General features: G+C 37.1%; 1 long non-coding RNA gene across 1 annotated transcript in view; it reads left to right on the plus strand.

The window, feature by feature from the left end:
- Nucleotides 1-10,485: 10,485 nt before the first annotated feature.
- The window catches only part of LOC142600765 (uncharacterized), a 57,885-nt gene continuing 49,405 nt past the window's right edge, over nt 10,486-18,965 (plus strand). The window contains exon 1 of the long non-coding RNA XR_012834326.1: nt 10,486-10,549. This is a non-coding gene — a long non-coding RNA (uncharacterized LOC142600765). The remainder of the gene's footprint in view (nt 10,550-18,965) is intronic.

An 18,965-nucleotide genomic window follows, 5' to 3' on the forward strand; every position in this document is an offset into this window, starting at 1 on the left:
CTTCTTGTCCTTGACATCCCTGGCCAGACTAATTTCTATCAGGGCTTTGGCTTTCCTAACCTGCTCCCTGGCTGCTTGGACAGTTTCTCTGTATTCCTCCCAGGCTACCTGACCTTGCTTCTACCCTCTGCAGGCTTACTTTTTTTTTTTGACTTTGCCCAGGAGCTCCTTGTTCACCCATGGGGGCCTCTTGGTGTTTTTGCTTGACTACCTCTTTGTTGGGATGCATCACTTTCTTGCCAAAGTTTAGATAAATTATCCTGGCTAAAACAAAGCATTTTGTGAGAAAATGAGAAAAATCCCTGAGCATCTGATACAGTACAAAAGCTGAAAGTGCATAATATTTTCTCCAGACAAAGTAGCCAAACATTTCCTACTTTATTTTTTATCTTAGCTTAAGTATCATTTACTTGACAATGTGCATAAGATCCACTGATTCTCAGTGGATGTTCACTTGCATGGGTAAACCAGCCAAGTTTCTCCTAACTTGATTTTTGAAAATTTTTTTGTGACAAATTTTTTTTTTTTTAATTTTTTTACTAACCCTAAGAAATGCTTTGTTCAGAGGATCTTGTGGAGAAAAAGACCCAACCAAAACATTGATCTTGAACTTGGGGAATTTGAGCAACGAGGGCTCAAGGTGTAAACGAATCTTTACACTGTACTTCCAGTTTCGTAGGCTGTTGGTTTATGGCATATCCTGATTTGTTCAAATCTATCCCTCCAAATTCTGTCTGTGCTGACTCCAGTGAGCAGTGGAAATCCAAACCAAAAAGAAGGGTGAAACTACATGGAAAAAATAAGTATAGATGATTTGATTTTTTTTCATTCCATTCCACTGGGACCTGAAAACTGAAGTATTCTTAAAAGAATTAAAATTATCATTAGGAAAAAATAATCTCAGTTCCAGAGTGCTGGAACCACTGGCCCATGGTTTTTGACATTGAAATAGATTACCTATGTGCCAGATCAGCAGTGGCATTTTTGGCCTGAAAAATAATTCACTGTAATTGTCAGGTTTTTATGACTCCTTTTGACAAGCTAGGTCTTCAACTGGTATAAATTAGAATAGTTCCACTGACTTTTGTGGACCTGTGCCAATACATCATCATGCAGCTCCAAAAAGCTGGTGCTATTGTGACATTTTGATGTTCTACAATGCAGTACAGCACAAACTTTGAATGACCCTTAAGTATTTATTAGAACAAGTGCTTGAAATTACAGTGGCAAGCAAAGTTTATTAGGAAAGTTTGAGTCAGGATATTATAAAAGCTTCTGACAATTAGCAGTTTTCATCCAATTTGCATTAGAACTGAGCAAAAAATTTGTAATTTATTTAGTTTGTTTTTCAACATTTTCTTCCCAAGGAAGAAGAAAGCTTATTTTCCACTCATTTGCCTTGTGCTGAAATTCCTTAAATCCAAGTCATTTGAATGACTAAGAATTTTTGGTGACTGAAAAAGGCCATTGTTTGTAGTGAAACCATATTATTACCACTGGAGATCCTTGGGCCAGAATTTGATTTTTAATGAGAATTATAAGAGACAGCAGTCTTCACTATTAAGTTTCACTAAAAGCAAAGAGAAAACTCTGTGAAGAAGCACATTATAATACTTGGATGTGTCATATTGATGCCCCAGCTCTACCAGCAAAACCTGTGCCTGCATCTTTGTTGACAGAAGCTTGTTTGTTGTTCGTAAAGCCATGTAACTACATTGGCATTTTACTTCCCATGGCATGTCCTGTGTGTACACCGGAGATTTTCTTTGACACAGCTATACCAGTGTGGCTATGGCAGTGGAAGTTTTGTTGCATAAACAAGGTAATAGGAGGCTTAAATCACTCCAGGTATTCTCACACATACACACAGACATGTTCGCATCAACATTTGAAGGTCAATGACACGGATCTTTTAAAAATTGTCTTTGAATGTTGAGAGATTTTTAAAGTTAGTATGTTTTAGTTTTAAACAGAACATCATATTTGGTACAGATGCTGCAATTACATTGACATTAAGATGCAAAGAAATCTAGTAAATACCCACAAAGCTTCACTTCTGCCTGCTGCAGACTCCTGTAATCACAAAATGCCTTTGGGATTTGGCCACAAGTGGGAAGAGAGCCATTATCTGGTCTTTCTGACATTACATTTTAAAGGCTAACAGATAAAAATCCCTGGACTCCTTTACTTACACTCTTGATACATAAATTCTTTATCCTATGATTGATTCCACTGTTGAAAACAATAGCCTGTTATAGAATTCGTATTCTTACAAGAAAATTTAAGAAATAAAGATTTCTATAAACTGAATGTTAATATGCTTATCCTGGCCATGCTAAACAACTCACTGGGCATTTATTTCAGAAATGTGATGTACTCTTGTTGAAGACTGTTAGATGAATGGCAAGATCATCTTTAATTCTGAATATTCTTTAGGTTGCAAATAGTATTTGAATAATAAAAAGTATTATTTTCTTTAAAGTATATCAGTTACTGGGGATAACATTACCTGATTTTTTTGACTCATGGAATATTGCTTATTTTTTAATCTTTTCTGCAGATCTGTTTTAAAAATATGGAAAGCTGAAAGTTTAATTTCTTTTAAAATTTCACCTACTTATTCATTATCCTCCATCATTCATTCAAATATCAGAATAGCAGTGTATTTTTCAGATCTTTGTTCATGATGTGAAATTGATAACTTTAGAAATCCAGTGACTGGTTTTGTACAGGTATACTCTAAGTTGCACACAGTTCTTGTCAGGGCGCTTACAATGGCCTACATGATGGGACATACGTTTTACGAAAAAGAAAGTCTTTCAAAAATAAATGCATTCAACACACCTAATTAATTTCTTACAAAGCCTAAGTTATCGGAAAGCATAGTCTTAATATGTTAAGAAATGTACACATTTCATTGACATGGCATACAGATTGAGAAAGATGAGTAAATGGATTCAGTCCATTTTCTTCCAGTAAGTAAGGAATCCATTGACAGTTGTAACTAGGAGACTGTTTTCAGAAACTTTGGTGTTTCTGTGTATGCATGTATTATTCTACAGATCTCCATTATGTATTAAAGTTTTAACTGAAGTTATCCCAGCCACAGATTTAAAGTATGCAAGACAGTAAATTTTGTAGTAGTACCTTATTAATAAAAATATGGATTTTATAATGCTTTAAAAAACAACATCAGTTTTTCTACTTTACAGTTAGAAAGCCTAAGGACGACAGGTGGCTTGCCTGTGGTATTCATTAGGACCAGAATTATGTTCAATGGGGTAACTGATAGTAAAATAAAATAAAGTGATCTTTATCAAAGTACTACAGAGAAAATAGTATTTGATTAGGGAATTTTCTAAAGTGTCTCAGTAACTTGTGAGCACAAAATTATTAAAAAGACTAGGCACATCTTCATTTTCTTTGTAGTTTTACAAAACCCCCAGGAAAAAACAAAAGTCCTCAAGGTACACATAAAAATTTATTTATATAAATAAAAGCATAGATGTGATAGGGAATGTAATACAATTATGCATATATATTTACACACAAACAGAGGGAGTGAGAGTGTTTATTTATGTGATAAGATTGCAGAAGTGTTTGGTGATTTAAGACATTTCAGTTTAGTATGGCTTGATAAGGTAGCGTAAACAAATAGATCACCTTTAACAATAAGGGATGACTTAAATACTTTTCATTCCTAGAATAATTAGTCCCTTCTAGTCCACAGCAATATGAGTTGATGACCAAGTTAAACATTTTTCTGCTCAATGCAACTCTGCAAACTTATCCTGTTTTCAGCCTGTAACTCTTTAAGATTCTTTTAACTTTGACAAATAAGCACAGGGACTGGTTTCCCTCATTTCTTCCCCCCCATTCGCTGCTGACAAACAACTTGATCTGGTGACCTTGTTTAGCTGTTTTGTCCTTTCACTGCTTGTTAAAAGGGTTGGCAGGTGACTGATTTCTTTAATAGAGATGGAGTCAGATCCAGATGTAACTAATCCTCAGCTCTTCCATCTGAAGCAGTGGGACTAATGACCAGGTGAGCACTGTTTCATAAAGTCTAAAAAAGGCCTGGGTTGTTTAGAATAAGGAAGGCTGTTGAAAACATTTATTTGACTGAGAAACAGACTCTTGGCAGTGCATGATTTGGATGCAAGACTGCCATTTTGGGGAGTGATGGAACTGCTGGAAGTTTCAGGGTCAGGAAATATAGGAAAAAGGCAAAGGGGGAGAGAGAAAAGCTCCACAAAGGTTAGCTGCCATGTGACAGAGGAAGTGTGTAATTGTGGCATGATAGCTGCATGTTAATTTAAATAATTTTCTTGGTCTTGTGGGAAGGGGGCAGGGGAGAAAATGGATAGTATATATTTTGTCATGTTATGAAACATGGACCAGACACATCTGAGCCAGTTCAGTCTTGAGTAGATAACTCTCCATCATCCAAGTGCTGTGCAAAGCTCTTAATTTAATCTTGAGCATAGTATAGCTCCATCAGGGCAGTCATCACAAGAGGGCTGTTTAGCCTTCCTTCTTAATGCAGTATCATTCTGGTATTGTATTGGCAGACTATATCTGACTAACTATGACATTGCTTCCATTATTTTATCCATTTCTGATGTGTGTGAATATGTCCTTTCTTACAAGGCCTGTCAATTTTCTTGGGTTTTGGCAGGGTTAGAGTTAATTTTCATCCTAGCAGCTGGTACAGAGCTGTGTTTTGGTTTTAGGATGAGAATAATGTTGATAACACACTGATGTTTTTAGTTGGTGCCAAGCAGCCAAGGACTTCTCAACTTCTCATATTGCCCGGCCAATGAGAACACAGGGGACGCACAAGAAGCTGGGAGGGGACACAGCCAGGACAACTGACCCAAACTGGCCAAAGGGATATTCCATACTATATAGCTTCATACTCCATATATAACTGGGGGGTGGGTCAAGAGGCAGGTCAGCTCAGGAACTAGCTGAGCATTGGCTTCAGGTGGTGGGAAATTGTGTTGTTTACCACTTGTTTTTATTTTTGTTATTATTAGCCTTTTTTGTTGTTGTTGTTGCTTTGTCCTATTAAATTGTCTTTCTCTCAACCCACGAGGTTTTTTTTCCTTTTCCATTTTCAATTCTCCTCCTATCCCACTGGGAGGGGGAAGTGAGTAAATGGCTGTGTGCTTGTTTCAGCTGCCTGCTGGGTTAAACCACAAGAAGTTAGTAGAGGCAAAGATAATGAAAGATATTTTTAAATAGTACCTCAGTCATCAATCTTTATTTTTCACCAGTAGTATAATTTGTTAAAAATGTATGCTATATAGCAGGGAATAAGCTATATCCCTATATATTTTTGAAACAAAAATAATCTTAATAAATGGAAAAAAATCCAGTATTCACTTAAAAATAAAACTTTAAACAGGCAGAGGTTATGATCATATTGACTGCCACACTATGGATCGGGTGGGGTTCTCTGCACCAGGGAAAGATGGGGGAATAGTACCCTTCTGGTGGGGAAAGTGAGCACACTGTGCTGGGAAAATGGTAGGGCAGGACAGGCATGCTGAGAGAGAGAAAAACAGCAAGCATGGAGGGCAGGTGGGAAACTCCTGCGTATGGGCAAAGGAGTGTCAGGCAGCAAGGCCCCAAATGAGAGGGGTCAGAGTGAGTTGCACGCTCCAGGGGACCTGTGCAGACCCTGCTCAATTTGGAAGTTAGCGACAGTTATTGCACTTAATAACTGAGACCAGGGGGCAATGGACAGGGAGCAGATTTGGATCAAATCCAGCTGAAAATTGCATTTGAAGAGTTTAAAACATTTTTGAGGACAGGAATGTGTATTTCAGGAAAGCCTGGCAGCACTGGTTCTCTAACTCAAGGGTACTAGCTCAACTTATCCATTGTGTAGATCAGTTCTCAAGAAAATACTAAGTCATGCCTGGCAGACAAGTTTCTGATGGAGCTCTGCCTGGGTTTTCTGGGGGTTTTGTGGAAGTGGAATGACCTCCAGGAATGATTTTGATGGATATGAGGGAAACTCCCTCTTTGTTAAAGAATGTGCTAGTCCATAATATGTTAAGAAGGAAATAGCTGAAATTCTGAGGCGCTTGGCTGCTTGTGTTTCTGTCTCTCTGGTTGGGATTTTTAAAGGTTCATTTTTGAACTTTATATTTGGTCTGCGAAAAATCTAAAAATCTGAATTTTAACACCTAATTCCCCAAGAAGCCACCTCCATCTTTTTGTGGATTTTGAGTTTACAATCACATTTGGTTTATATTTAACAGCCAAAAATAATATATTTGCCTAAGATAACACATAGATTCTGGTATACTATCTATATTTTCTTAAATGTCTTTCTTGTACATGTGTGTGTGTGTGTGTGTGTTTATAAATACATATGTATCATAACAACTGCTCCACACTGGACCAAAGTTATATTTAGCTTAGGATCCTGTTCCTATTTCCAATGCTTAAAGACAGCACGTAGGGAACAGAACTTTCACAGCTAGGTAATGATCATAGAAACAAATCCCAACCCTATATTTTGGTACTTGGGTGTTTGTTGCATTGCCTTTTTAAATATGCCTTCATCGGGTGGGATGCTGAAATATGTTCCTGTTTGGCAGGCCAGAAGTGCTCAGGAGAGATACTGTGTGCAAAAGGTGACAAAACTGAAATGAGGAATTCGGTGATCTGCTTTCAGTGCAAACTCAGCCATATATTGAAGAACAAACAAATAATTTAATTATCGTTAATACTTTTTAAATCTCAGTCAAAGTTGCTGCAGATAACCTAAGGTCTATATATGAGCATGCAATGTTACTGAAGGTTTTTCCTAATCTGCTGACCACAAACATGAACTTTTTCATAAGAAAATACATTTGTCTTTTTGCTCTTCATCATCTTGATAAATAGAAAGTGGGATGATGTACACTGCGAGAACAAACTTTGCCTTTACTCTAAGGTCATTACTGGAACTTTTCCATTATGCTCATACTTTACTTGCCATAAACTGAAAATGTCTTTTAAGAAGTCGTCCGTGTCATGTGTCCCTCCCCCCCCGCCATTTTTTCCAAAAAACATAAAGCAAAAATAGGGTTTTGAAACCTTTTTTTCCCTTTCAAAAGTCTTATTGTCATGCTAGTATTAATGAAGTAATAATGTTGGAGTCTAACATTTATTTTTATTGGACTTGCACCTCTGTGTTAAAAGATTACATCGACTTCTGATATACAATATAATGATGATTGCCCTGGAAAATGTATTGGGACTAGGCAAAACAGGTGTGAAATCAGCTACTCTGGGCCACTGATTACAGCAGCATATGGATAAACTATAATGAAATTACTTCCTGGAAGCTGTTTTAAGAATAAAATGAAACAGTTCTTAATTTATCCCTCTCTTGAATTATGCTTGCTTACAAGGTATGAAAAAAACCCTCCCTGAATAATTTGGTTTATATTAAACCTACATATAAAATTGTTTCTTAAACAGCAAAAAAAGCAAAGCTCCTAGATGTACATCTTGTTTTCTTCTTTCTCTGAAAACCAAGTAATTGATACACTGATCTTGGCAGAACAGGAGATTACAAAAGGGACTGATGGGAAAGTGCACGTAAGGACAAAAATGCAGAGCAGATCACTTAGGTTGCAAAGCTAATACCTAATTATGTGTTTAAAAACTACCACATACCAAACTGAACTTAGCCTTTCATCACTTCTGTTGATCTGTTTCTGTTTTCACATTAAGTCACACAAGCCCAGTAGTTATAGTATTTCAGTGGTTTCTCTCTTGCTTCAACCTTCCAGTGATATTACTCTGTTAACAGACAAATATAGTCAATTGTTCCTGTTATATTTCACCCCAAAAGAAATCTATTTGGAATTCTGATTATATAACCTGATGGAGAGCAGAACATATTACATATGTTCTTGCTTATTTTGTTTCTAAAAGAGGCAGGAATATGATGAGGAAATCCACTGCTTTCTGGCAAAGCTTTTCAGACTGTAATATCTCTTTCCATTGTCTGCATATAAATTATAAAGCTTCTCCATTTCAAATATTTTTATTGTGAAGAATTTCTGGTATTTTGAAAATATTTATTTGAACTTATGAAGAATTTCTGGCATCATGGAGATAATTACTTGAAGTTTTTGCATATTTAACAAATTATGAGTTCAGCTTGTCTGAAGGCCTCCTTCAGTGAAAGCTGATATTTTTGGACCAAAACTTCTTTCCCACCCAAGAATTCTAATTTGTCAATTGAAATGTTTTTCAAGAAAGGGTCATATTTGATAAAGGATGTATCTTTGTTTCTTTTGATATGGAAGAGACAGTGATGGAACTAATAACAGCAAATAACCAGCCTGTGTTTGGAACATCTTATAAAACCCAGATCACTTTTCTAATCAGACCAAACGTTGACTTTTAGATGAGGTTCCCAAGTACCAAATTATAGATTCAGTCTCACATGGGTCATATATGCAGTACAGAATTCTCTAGTATAGAAGTGTTGATCACCACGATATATGATTGATATAGTCCTGAGATCAAATCCCTGGAATAAACACAGTAATTTTCTTCTTAAAGTGTGATTTTTCTTAAACAAATTATTTCATCAGAGAAAATACAAGAAGGGAATAGATTATTACTTCAGTAGTTTAGCACCTCTCACAAATACTGGTTTTATTGTCTGTAGATAAACTCTGACAGGTGAACTTGGATCAGATTTTGTAACCAGCACCTTTCAATCTCAAACATTTTAACCCATAAATAAACTATTTTTGCTATTTGTCTTGTGCAACAGTACTTCCAAATGAAGGGTGAATGGCAGCACTTACGTTGACTTGCATATAATGACCAGGCTTTCACCATTTTGGCAACATCTTTCAGTACTGTGTCCTTTTTCCCTTTGTTTTGACCTGGTGATGATTGCCTTTTATCTTTCAGGAGTGTAGTTTTTTCACTTTTTTTTTTTTTCCAGCTGGGAGCAGTGAGGAAGATAAAGAGATGTTTTCTTGTTTTGAGGAAGGGTCATCTGGGAATAGAATGTACAATGATCGCTTTCCCAAAATGTAAAGTGGAACTTTGTAAAGTGAACAGCAGTAAATTCCGTTAGCCTATGCATCAGTGTCTGAGTGACATCATTTTCCCTCCATGCATTTTTTAAAGTTTCTGAAAAAATGAGTATCATGGCTCATGGTTGTGAACATCTTCTTCCCCTCTTCCTTATGCTGGCAGTTTTGGTGGAGTGCAGGAGCTGGGAAGTATAAATTCCATACTTGATAACCTCTACTCACATGATATTTTGCACATTGAGTAAGCAGACTGAACAAAATAAAAAATTTAGTTAACTCCAATGTTTACACAGTGCCATGGCTTTACCAATCCAAGGGTAGTAAAACAATTTTCTCCTGGCTCCTTTGCAAAGTTAACAGTCTTTCTTATTTGATGCAGTATGTTTCTAGGTAGCTGCCATGTCAGCTTGCTGATGAGCCCTGTCTTCAGATTTTTCTTCTAATGTCTTTTGGTGGTTCAGTCCCATAACTAAACTAAATACAATTGTAAAGATAACTTCCCTTATGCCTTGTCTGGACTGAAAGCTCACCTTGTGTACTTTATATATGAGTTAATCAAAGAAAGCATAAATATACCTACTCATCAGCCTTAAGCCTAGATCAAGGTGTGTATTGAATTGTCTCAACCAGTTGAAAATGTTGTAACATGGTCTAGGAATGCCCAAACTCACAGCCCTGGCAGACGTGAACCAACAAGCACACAGGAATCTTGCCCACAGTATTGTAATCTGTCAGACTTGGAGAATCTGTTCTTATGTCAGTGCCATATTTTCTTGCTCCTTCAAGGCACCTTTAATGCATGAACACAGGAGTCTTCCAAAAATAACTGGAGCAGGTAGCATGTTTTTCACATTACATGACCATCATCCAAGTGATACAAGCAGGGCAATATTTGCTTGCCTTTCAGGCTTTTTAGGTTCTGTAACAATCCTTCTCCCCTTGTGTCCTCACTACATACATATAAGCATGTATAAAATTACAGTTTGGTGAACAAGTTTCTAACAGAATATCCTTCACTGATTTTTAAATTATTTTTAATAATTTTCTGCTCTGAAATTCTCTTCTTTCTGTTGCTGCAATGTTAAGAAGAAACACTTCACCCTTACCCCCCAGCTTGTTTTCTGTGTATATTTGCAGTAACTTCTCTACATTCCTTCACCTATAACAGTTACTCAGATTTCCACTTGCTTTTTATGTAATTTGTTCTTTTGCTTCACATGATAACAAGAAAATTTAACTCTAGAAATATACAGAGACAACTCAGGGGTAGGCATAGCACATATTACAGGTAACACAAAACCCACACAAATATTGAAAAATACTTTTTCTCATAGCCTTATTTATATTCATTTAACAGGATTTTTTTTTTTTCTCATCTCTCCTCAGTGCATTTCTACATGATCTAAATTAATTGCTCTGCTGTCATCATCTTCTCTGCCTTCTCTAGATTGTAACAGCAGATATGTTGGAGCAGTTGAAGCCAGGTCAGTTGAAACTGTTCCTGTTTTGCTCTAAAGTGCATGCAAACAGGTCGATGCAATTAAGATTTGAACCAGTTCTGTTGTAGATTATATTTGTTAGTAGGAGCAGTTGCGATAGGACTTTTATATGACACTGATCTTGCCATGACGTATTGAAGAATGTGCTGTATTTTAATCGAGGTGGATTCAATAACGTGAATCTGGAAAGTTCAGTTCTTAGAGCAGAAAAGGACTACTTTTAGTTTTGACTGTGGAGTTCATTCCTCTAGATTTAAAGAAAGAATCATATAAACCCAGAGCTGTCATGCAGTCAGTGGTCCATGTTACATATTGAGCCACATGATTACCACCAACTGATCTGTGGTTCCACCCAAACAAGCATCCACAATATTATTGAACACACACATTGGATGTAAACCTCCACAAAACAAGTAGATGGATTAAACCAACAAACTATACCACTGTTTGTGGTGCAAATTAAAACAGAAGAGAGACATTAACAACAGAAAGTTTTAAGGGAAAGAGGTTTGAACAAGGAAGGAACTCAAACAGTATTTGCTGATCAGTTCCCAAGATATTATTTTTCTTGCCTCAAAATTTCTGTCAAAGACTTAAGTCCAAGTGTGGTGGCTGACCTTGGACAGCTGCCAGACACCCTGCCCAGCCACTCTCCTCCTCAACAGGACAGGAGGAGAAAATAAGATGAAAAATCTTGTGGGTTCAGGTAAAACCAGGGATATCACTTACCAGTTACCATCATGGGCAAAACAGACTCATTTTGGGGAATATTATTTTAATTTATTTCCTATTAAAATAAATCTGTATGGTGAGAAACAAAGACAAAAATTAAGCCACCTTTTTCTCAGCCTCAACTTCCCTCTTTCATTCCTGAGACCTGTACCTCCCCTCTGCCTCCTCTCGAGCGGCGCAGGGGCGTAGGGGAATGGGGGGCTGCGGTGAGTCCACACCAGCTCCTTTCCACCGCCCCTGCCCTCTCAGGCCGTTCCCCTGCTGCCCCAGCTCCCTCAGGAGATACCTGCCTGCTCTGGCCGCGGCTTTCCAGGGGGATCTCTGCGGGAGGATAGCTGGAGCCCCCTTCCTCTCCGCCCACTCCCTCCTCATGACTCGCAAGACTGTTTCCCACACTGTTCCCCTCACCACCAGGCAGCCTTCTGCCCTTTCTTAGCCGCGCTTTCCCCGAGGGGCTCGCCCGCCCCCGGGTAAGGGGCTCAGCTGTGCCCTGCACCGGGGCCGCTGGAGCCGGCTGGAACCAGCGGTGTCCGGCCCGGGGCAGCCCCGGCCTCTCCTTTCACCTGCTCTCCTCACCCTCCACTCTCCCAGACGCAGCAGACACCTCTGCCAGCACCTGGACAGCTGTACCCGGTACGTGAATATTTTAAGATAAGAACTTTGAAAACGTGCCCATGATTGAAATTCCCCAATTTTTAATGCACCGTCTCTGTCCTGTAAATTTTACTTGTAGTCATTCTGGGGCTCCTGGACCCGGCTGCGTCAGGTACGGGGCAGCCCGGCCTCTCCTCACAGAGACTGCAGAGGCAGCAGACCCCCGCCAGCACCTGAGCAGCTACACCTGGTACAACAAAAAACAGTAGATGAATTTATAATAATTAATAATGATAAAGACAGTTAAAAATACAACTGAAGTGTTAAATACCTTCATCTTTGTTCTCTATTTGTACTTGTAAACAGTCTACATGTTTATGAAGCTCCCATGAATGTTAAACATACAAAAGTAGAAGATAAAAGGTATGAAAAAATAGCTAAATTAAAATTAGTGTTTAATTTCGATAGGGCTGGTGAAGCATTTCCCAACACAGTGTTTCATCAGAAAATGCTCATTTGACATATTTTTCACAGCAAATGTTACTGAAATTTTTGGACAGTATTTTATTTAGTATGAATTTGAAATCCTATATTGTAGTAATGCTATTTTACTTTTACATTCCTGAATTAATAGTTGCTGATTTATGAGATCTTTTGACTTATCAGTTGACTTTCGACTAAAAAATTATTAGAAGAGAAATCTAAGTTTCACTTGCTTCTAGCTTTTGCTGTCAGTCTCTGGTAAATCAGAACAGCAGCTGCAGGGTCACAAAGGTCTTGGATGTCCTGATCTGCTGCAATCAAATGATACAGTTTAGAGGTCAATCTTTCTGACCTCTGGCAAGGTTATTGATAGAAGAAAACTGGGTCGATAAATTTAATAGATACCAGCACGTAACCCTTTGCCATTAACCCTCATAATCTGTGTAAGATGAAAAAATACTCTTAACTCTTTGAAATCTGCCAGGTTTTTTTCTGACTTAGCTTCTATATGCTTCTATGTGCAAAACCAGCAGATTGGCCCTGAGTGTAGTCTAACCACTCATGTTTTATCCAGAAGAAATCCTCAGAGCCACAGCTTTAATCTGTGGATTGCTTGTACTCACAACAACATAACCAGGTTAACATGCTAGGTTAATTTAGGTATATCATGGTGGTAGAATGTGAAAATGTCAATTCGCTCTTCTGTATTATTCAGGTATTATAATTGATAGGTCACCTACCTTTGACAATTCCTAATATTTAAAAGACATTTTCCTCTGTGTTCAGTTAGATATCTAATATTAGGCACCTAATTAAATGACTAGATAAATTAAAAGTAGAAATGTAATTTATAACTGCTAATTTAAGCATAATTACTTGACATGAATACTAATTACATCATTTTAGTGCTCATTTTTCTTAGCAATATGTTATCTGCTGTGAGGAAACTGTCATTTAAACAGTCTTAATATAATTTTAGAATATTATAACATTAAAAATCTGCTGAAAAATACATTTTGCAAAAGTGATCTGCAAAGCTGTAGCGAAAAGCTTACCAATATACATATGCTTCAACAGAGATGGACATGGTGTTAGCTCTAACAATAACCAATTCTTAGAGAAAATCATTTTCTCATCTTAAACTTTACAGTTGGGAGCACCACTTAGATGTTGACAAGTATTCAGGAACAGTACTTTTGTCTAGAATTCTGTTCATAAATATAGACAACAGACCTTGACCGTTTCTCTCTGTAGAGAACAGATTCACTACTGTCTTTGCAGTACTACTGCAATGCATATGGAAAACAGATGTCTAAATGTTAGAGACATAAAGCAAATTGCTACATTCCAGTGTAACATTGTAAATCAAAAAAACCCTATAGTAAAGGATCTTCCAAGGTAAGGTGGCATTCTGATATAAGAATCTGGTTTTATGTATGGTGTCATGTTTTTCAACTAGCCATGCTAAAACTGAGGTCACAAGACCACTGTGTACTTCAAAGGGGCCAAGAACTGGTGTTAGAGTAATTATTAGAAGTGGGAGTACACATCAGCTCCCAGTTGCTTCATTTTGGGAAGACGGTATTTTTGTACCTTATTATGGTTATTGATTTCTCCCAGTATTTTAGACTAGTTAATCAGCTTACTCATTTTTACCCTTTCTCAATTCCACTGTATATCTGCACCACTGAGATATAATCTTGTAAACCTAATTCTGGTCTGGAAAATTCAACTGCTAGCCACTCCTTGTAGGATATATCTTTGCAGATAGTGCATACTATAAGAAGAATTAAGAGCAAAGGGCCTGGTGCAAAGAAGAGGGGAATGTGGACTAAAGAGCTGGGAGAACTGCCAGAACTTAAAACAGCTGCTATACAACAAAGGTCCACTGCAGCATTGTGGTCTGCATGTGTTAAAGGCATGGCCACAATGCCATGAAACTAATCCTGTAACTCAATCTGCAGTTAATCCATTTGCATTCATTGGCTACATTTATACTAGCAAATTAAAGATGTGTGGACTGTTTTATGACATTAACGCCCATGCCCATATAATAATAACTCAGCTTCCAAAACAGGCTGGCTATATGCAAACAGTCCATTGGAATACTTCCTATCTGCCAAATGATGGCTTGGATTTGTTTGGGAGAATGCTAGTTGGCGCAAAATCATGCAAGGGATTGTTCTCACAATGAGTATAAGCAAGAAGATATTAATTCATAATTAGCAGCCTGTCTGGATGATTTTATTTGTAGAGATTTAGTAAGTTTAAATGATATTTGAATTAGTAGACTTTAGAAACTTATGTAATAAGAAACATTAGACAAAGCCAAGGGCCTCTGTCTTCAAAGGGACTAGGTTCCTAGATACCACTTTTAAGTCTAATTCCTCACCTGCTCAACTCAGTTGCAATTTAACAATGGAAATGCCTAATTTGTAACCAGTCAAGTCACCTGGGTACCCCAATCCCAGCTCTGAGCTGGAAAACCACCGAAATGGTCAGTGATGGTACCAAATTGCTCCACATAAAAACACATCAAAACTCCTGTTTTGACATCCTTGTATTGTTCTTACTGTAAGAAAGTCTGGACCTTGAGACTCCCCAGGGGACTACTCTAGCAGCTACGTCATGCATTCATTGTAATTCCCTTTAGAGATTAAGAAATATGTGATTATTTAATACAAAATTGAATTGCTTGGGTAATAAGAGAGTTTATAAAAGCCCTGTAGCTCTCACATATTTGTGACCAATGAAGATTCAAGAAGACTGGAGGAGGATTCATAGAGCATATGTATCACATTTCATTTGGGTATGCTAAGCACTGGGATATTATAGGTGTTATATTGGACTGAAGAAAGAGTACCACAGTTGCTCTCTTCAGGCTGCTTGTTTTCTTGAACTAGGGTAGATATAATTTTAACACATATCTCAAATAGATGTTTTAGATTGTGGATTCCACATGTATGAAGGCAGAGCGGTTGACAGAGGTTGCAGGTTAGTTCGGGTGACTTTGTACTCAGTGTACTGGGCTTTGTGAATCCCAGTCTCTGACTCCCAGCTGTTCTTACACATTTTGTAGAGAATCTAGGCACCTGACTTGGAGTTTTATTTTCAGTTAGAAGTTAGGCCTCACAGTACTAAACATAATTCCTATTTTATTCATTTAATCCTAGATCACTGAAAACAATGTTTTAAACTATTACAAGTGCAACTTAGTGTAAATCATTAATATTTGCCTCATTTACTTGTTGTTATTGTAATCACCTTGAGCTTTATTAATAGACTTATTTACAATTTAGCAGTTTCTAATCCTGAAGAGCTTTCATGCCGAACTACAGTAGAAGTTAACATGAGTGTACTCTAACTGAAGCTGTAGAAATATTTAAAAATATCCCTTAATACTAACTTTGCAGGATTACAACACAGCCGTTTTATTGATATCTTCATTTTATATGTCTGTGAGACCCATTTTTATAAAATGCATTGCAGGCTTCTTTTAGGTACTATAATATCAGTGACTTTATTAATACAAAATGTAAAGAAAGCAGATGGTAGAATTATTCTAAGAACATAACCTTAGCACTTAGATAATGACCCCCCCCCAAGCTTTGGGTGCTTACAGAAAAGTTAAATGGAAGCAGAAGATCATAGCTACTGATGATATAATTTTATATTTTTGCATCCATTTTTCTGTGAAGTGACAATTTTCAGTCTTATAAGTTGTCCTTGTAATCATTGCACACATAGGGACATGTAAATGTACCACAAATGCAGTAAACAAGGTAAAAATAGTAGACTTGTGTATGTTAATTCTGAGAAAGCCATATTGATAGCATATGAATTTAACACAAGGCTTAATTTTAAATGGTTTGAATACCACTATGGTAAATGTATGGCAGAGTATGCTGAGCTGTGTTGGAAATGCACGTACACAAATTCTGTCTGCACACAGTTTATTGCACTTGGGGACAAGGATTATTTTTTTTCTTAGAAGGCTTTGGAAACAGACATCATTTAGCATGACAGCAGCTTTATTAATCCTCTGGCATCTAGCTCAAAATACATGTATTTTTTACTTGTCAAACAGAAGTAACACAGGTTTTTGTAGGACGTTGTAGACTCAAAAGTGTTTATTCATTGATCAAAATGTATATTTAACAGATCACTTTTCTCTTTTCCCCTACTTATGATAATGACCTACTTCATATCTGCTTACTGTAGTGTAATATTTATCAGTTTTCAAAGACCACAGCAGATACTATTTTTGTCTTGTCTTTAGGCTGCGTGGTGGCTCTGGAGGTCACTGCAACTTAGTAAAGGTTTTTCTCAGACACCACCTGCTAGATCAAGTGGTAAAACCATACAGGGATTAAAGATCCACAAATGGTTTCTCAATGTTTTTGAAGCTCCTGTTATAAACTGGGTACTGCAGAGAATAAAAAATTCTTCTGGTTTGTCCCAAAGATCATAAAGTAGTTTTCTCATTCGGGCACCACAGATGCTCTTTTGGAGATGAACACTTGTGAATGATCCTCCATCTCTTATGCTCTCTGACCTTTTTAAAATCTCTGCTACTTTCTAGACTGTGAAAAAAATGGTAGCTGATCTTAAGCTGTTCTAAATATGTCATAAACAATAGTAGGATTTTAAAATTTAGATTCAAGCCATGCCCATCCAGATTTCTAAGCATCTTTGACATTAATCTCAAGAAGGAATACTAGTAAAAGCAATGAAAAGGGCTGTGTTTTTTCTTTCCTATTGTTTTGATCTAATCTACTGTCCCAGTATTACCAACCTAATATAGCCTGATAACTGTAATTTCATGTTATCTCCTAACATAATGTGAAACTAACTGCATCAGTGTGTTTTCACTGTGCAAGTGCTGGGACACTTTTAAATTAAAACATAATAAAATTCATCATAGGGCTTCAACAGCAAGATTAAATGTTTGAACCAGGCAGGAAATTTAGTTGCTAAACAAGTGTTTGTAAAAGAAGTAACTGAGAAATGCGCAGCATCTGAGCAAAAATATTGAGGCATTTTTTTTAAGAGAGAGCAGGAATGCAATAAGGTGTTTTGTTCATTTTTCTGCCATGTTTCTTGTCTCATTAAAATGAACTGTTTGCCAATATGTGCTTTTACAGTAAATCTGGTTACGGAGATCTATACCACAAAGCCTGATCAGTCTGATTTTCATCAAGGGCACCCTACTATTTAAGAGCATTGTCTTACACATGGCATAAATTAACGTTGCAGAGTGTAGATGTTTCCACTAGTTTTAAACATTTAAACAGACCAATGAATGTACTGGAAAAGACTAGCCTAGGTGTGCTGTGCTTGTTAATGGCTTTCATTTGAGAAACACGGTAACACAGTACGTCATACTAAGACAGCTAAGCTGCTTTCTTAAGTTGGCTCAGATAGCCTTGTGCTTACAACTTAGTGCTGTCTAGCTGTATGTCCTGGTTGTTGCTTGCAGTGCTAAGGTTATTGGGTTTTCATTTAATGCGTTTTCACCAGTGAGAACTCACACTAGTCTTTTTTCTTTTTTTTTCTCCCAATAATTCTTTCCTATTCTAAATTCTTCTTCATACCTTGAAGATTTGTCTACATACAGTAATATTCAGTATATTATTTCTTTAGGAGTGTTGGCCTGGATGTGACCTGTGGACCAGATTTGATATACTGGTTTCAGTATATGTGGTTACAGTTGTCCTTGTCTGTAAAGTGATCTGTGACTCACAGCACTGAAAGTGTTGGCTCATGATGGTTAATCTTGATCTCATTGTAGGATTGTGCAGTCAATGTCAGCCAGACTTTGACAGTGAGAGCAATTATTTTTGCAAATAAAGCTTGTGCCCTGAGGCCTCTAGAAGATTGTCACTGCTGTCTTCTGTGGAGTACTGTGAGGTTGTGCACTTTGTCACATGTGCTTATTCTAGATGAAGCAAGCTAATGACATTGATTTAATGCAATTTCATACCTTATGCAGTTTTTTCAAGTTGTTCTTTTGCTTCTGTCATTTTATCAGTTTGTTCTGAATACCTGTAAATTTGCTTGAATATTTTTTAATATCTAATGGTACAGAATATGCACTATTTAAATGCTGATGTGTAATTTTGAATATATATTTAGTTGACTTTAGGGCTGATAGAAAAAATATCATTGCAGATGGTTTTCCAGTAGGAAAATATGTTTTCTCTATCCGGAAGTGTCTTCCTTTAAGGTCTCTTTCAGGAGCTATCTATCTCATTGCAGCTTCTGTCTTAGGTTTTTTCTTAGGATTATTGATCCCTTCCGCTATGGGTTGAAAATTATGCAAATCTGGCTGCTCTATGTTCTTTTTGTGCACAAAAACAGAAAAGCAACCCACAATGCATTATCTTTCCCAACAGCAAAAGAAGAATTTTTGGTGCCTCATGGAAAACAAACGTGTTCCAACCTGTGGCGGTCGCACATAGAGAGAGGAAAGGGGGTCACCTGGCATGCAAACTACTGATTTTGCAGTGTGAAAAAATGCAATGCTGTGGCAGAAATTTATAGTTTTAAATTGCATAAGTTTAATTTTTTTTAAATCAAAAAGTCCAGATGT

The sequence above is a fragment of the Balearica regulorum genome, chromosome 2 (genome assembly GCF_011004875.1).
Source record: "Balearica regulorum gibbericeps isolate bBalReg1 chromosome 2, bBalReg1.pri, whole genome shotgun sequence".
Taxonomy (NCBI): Eukaryota; Metazoa; Chordata; class Aves; order Gruiformes; family Gruidae; genus Balearica; species Balearica regulorum.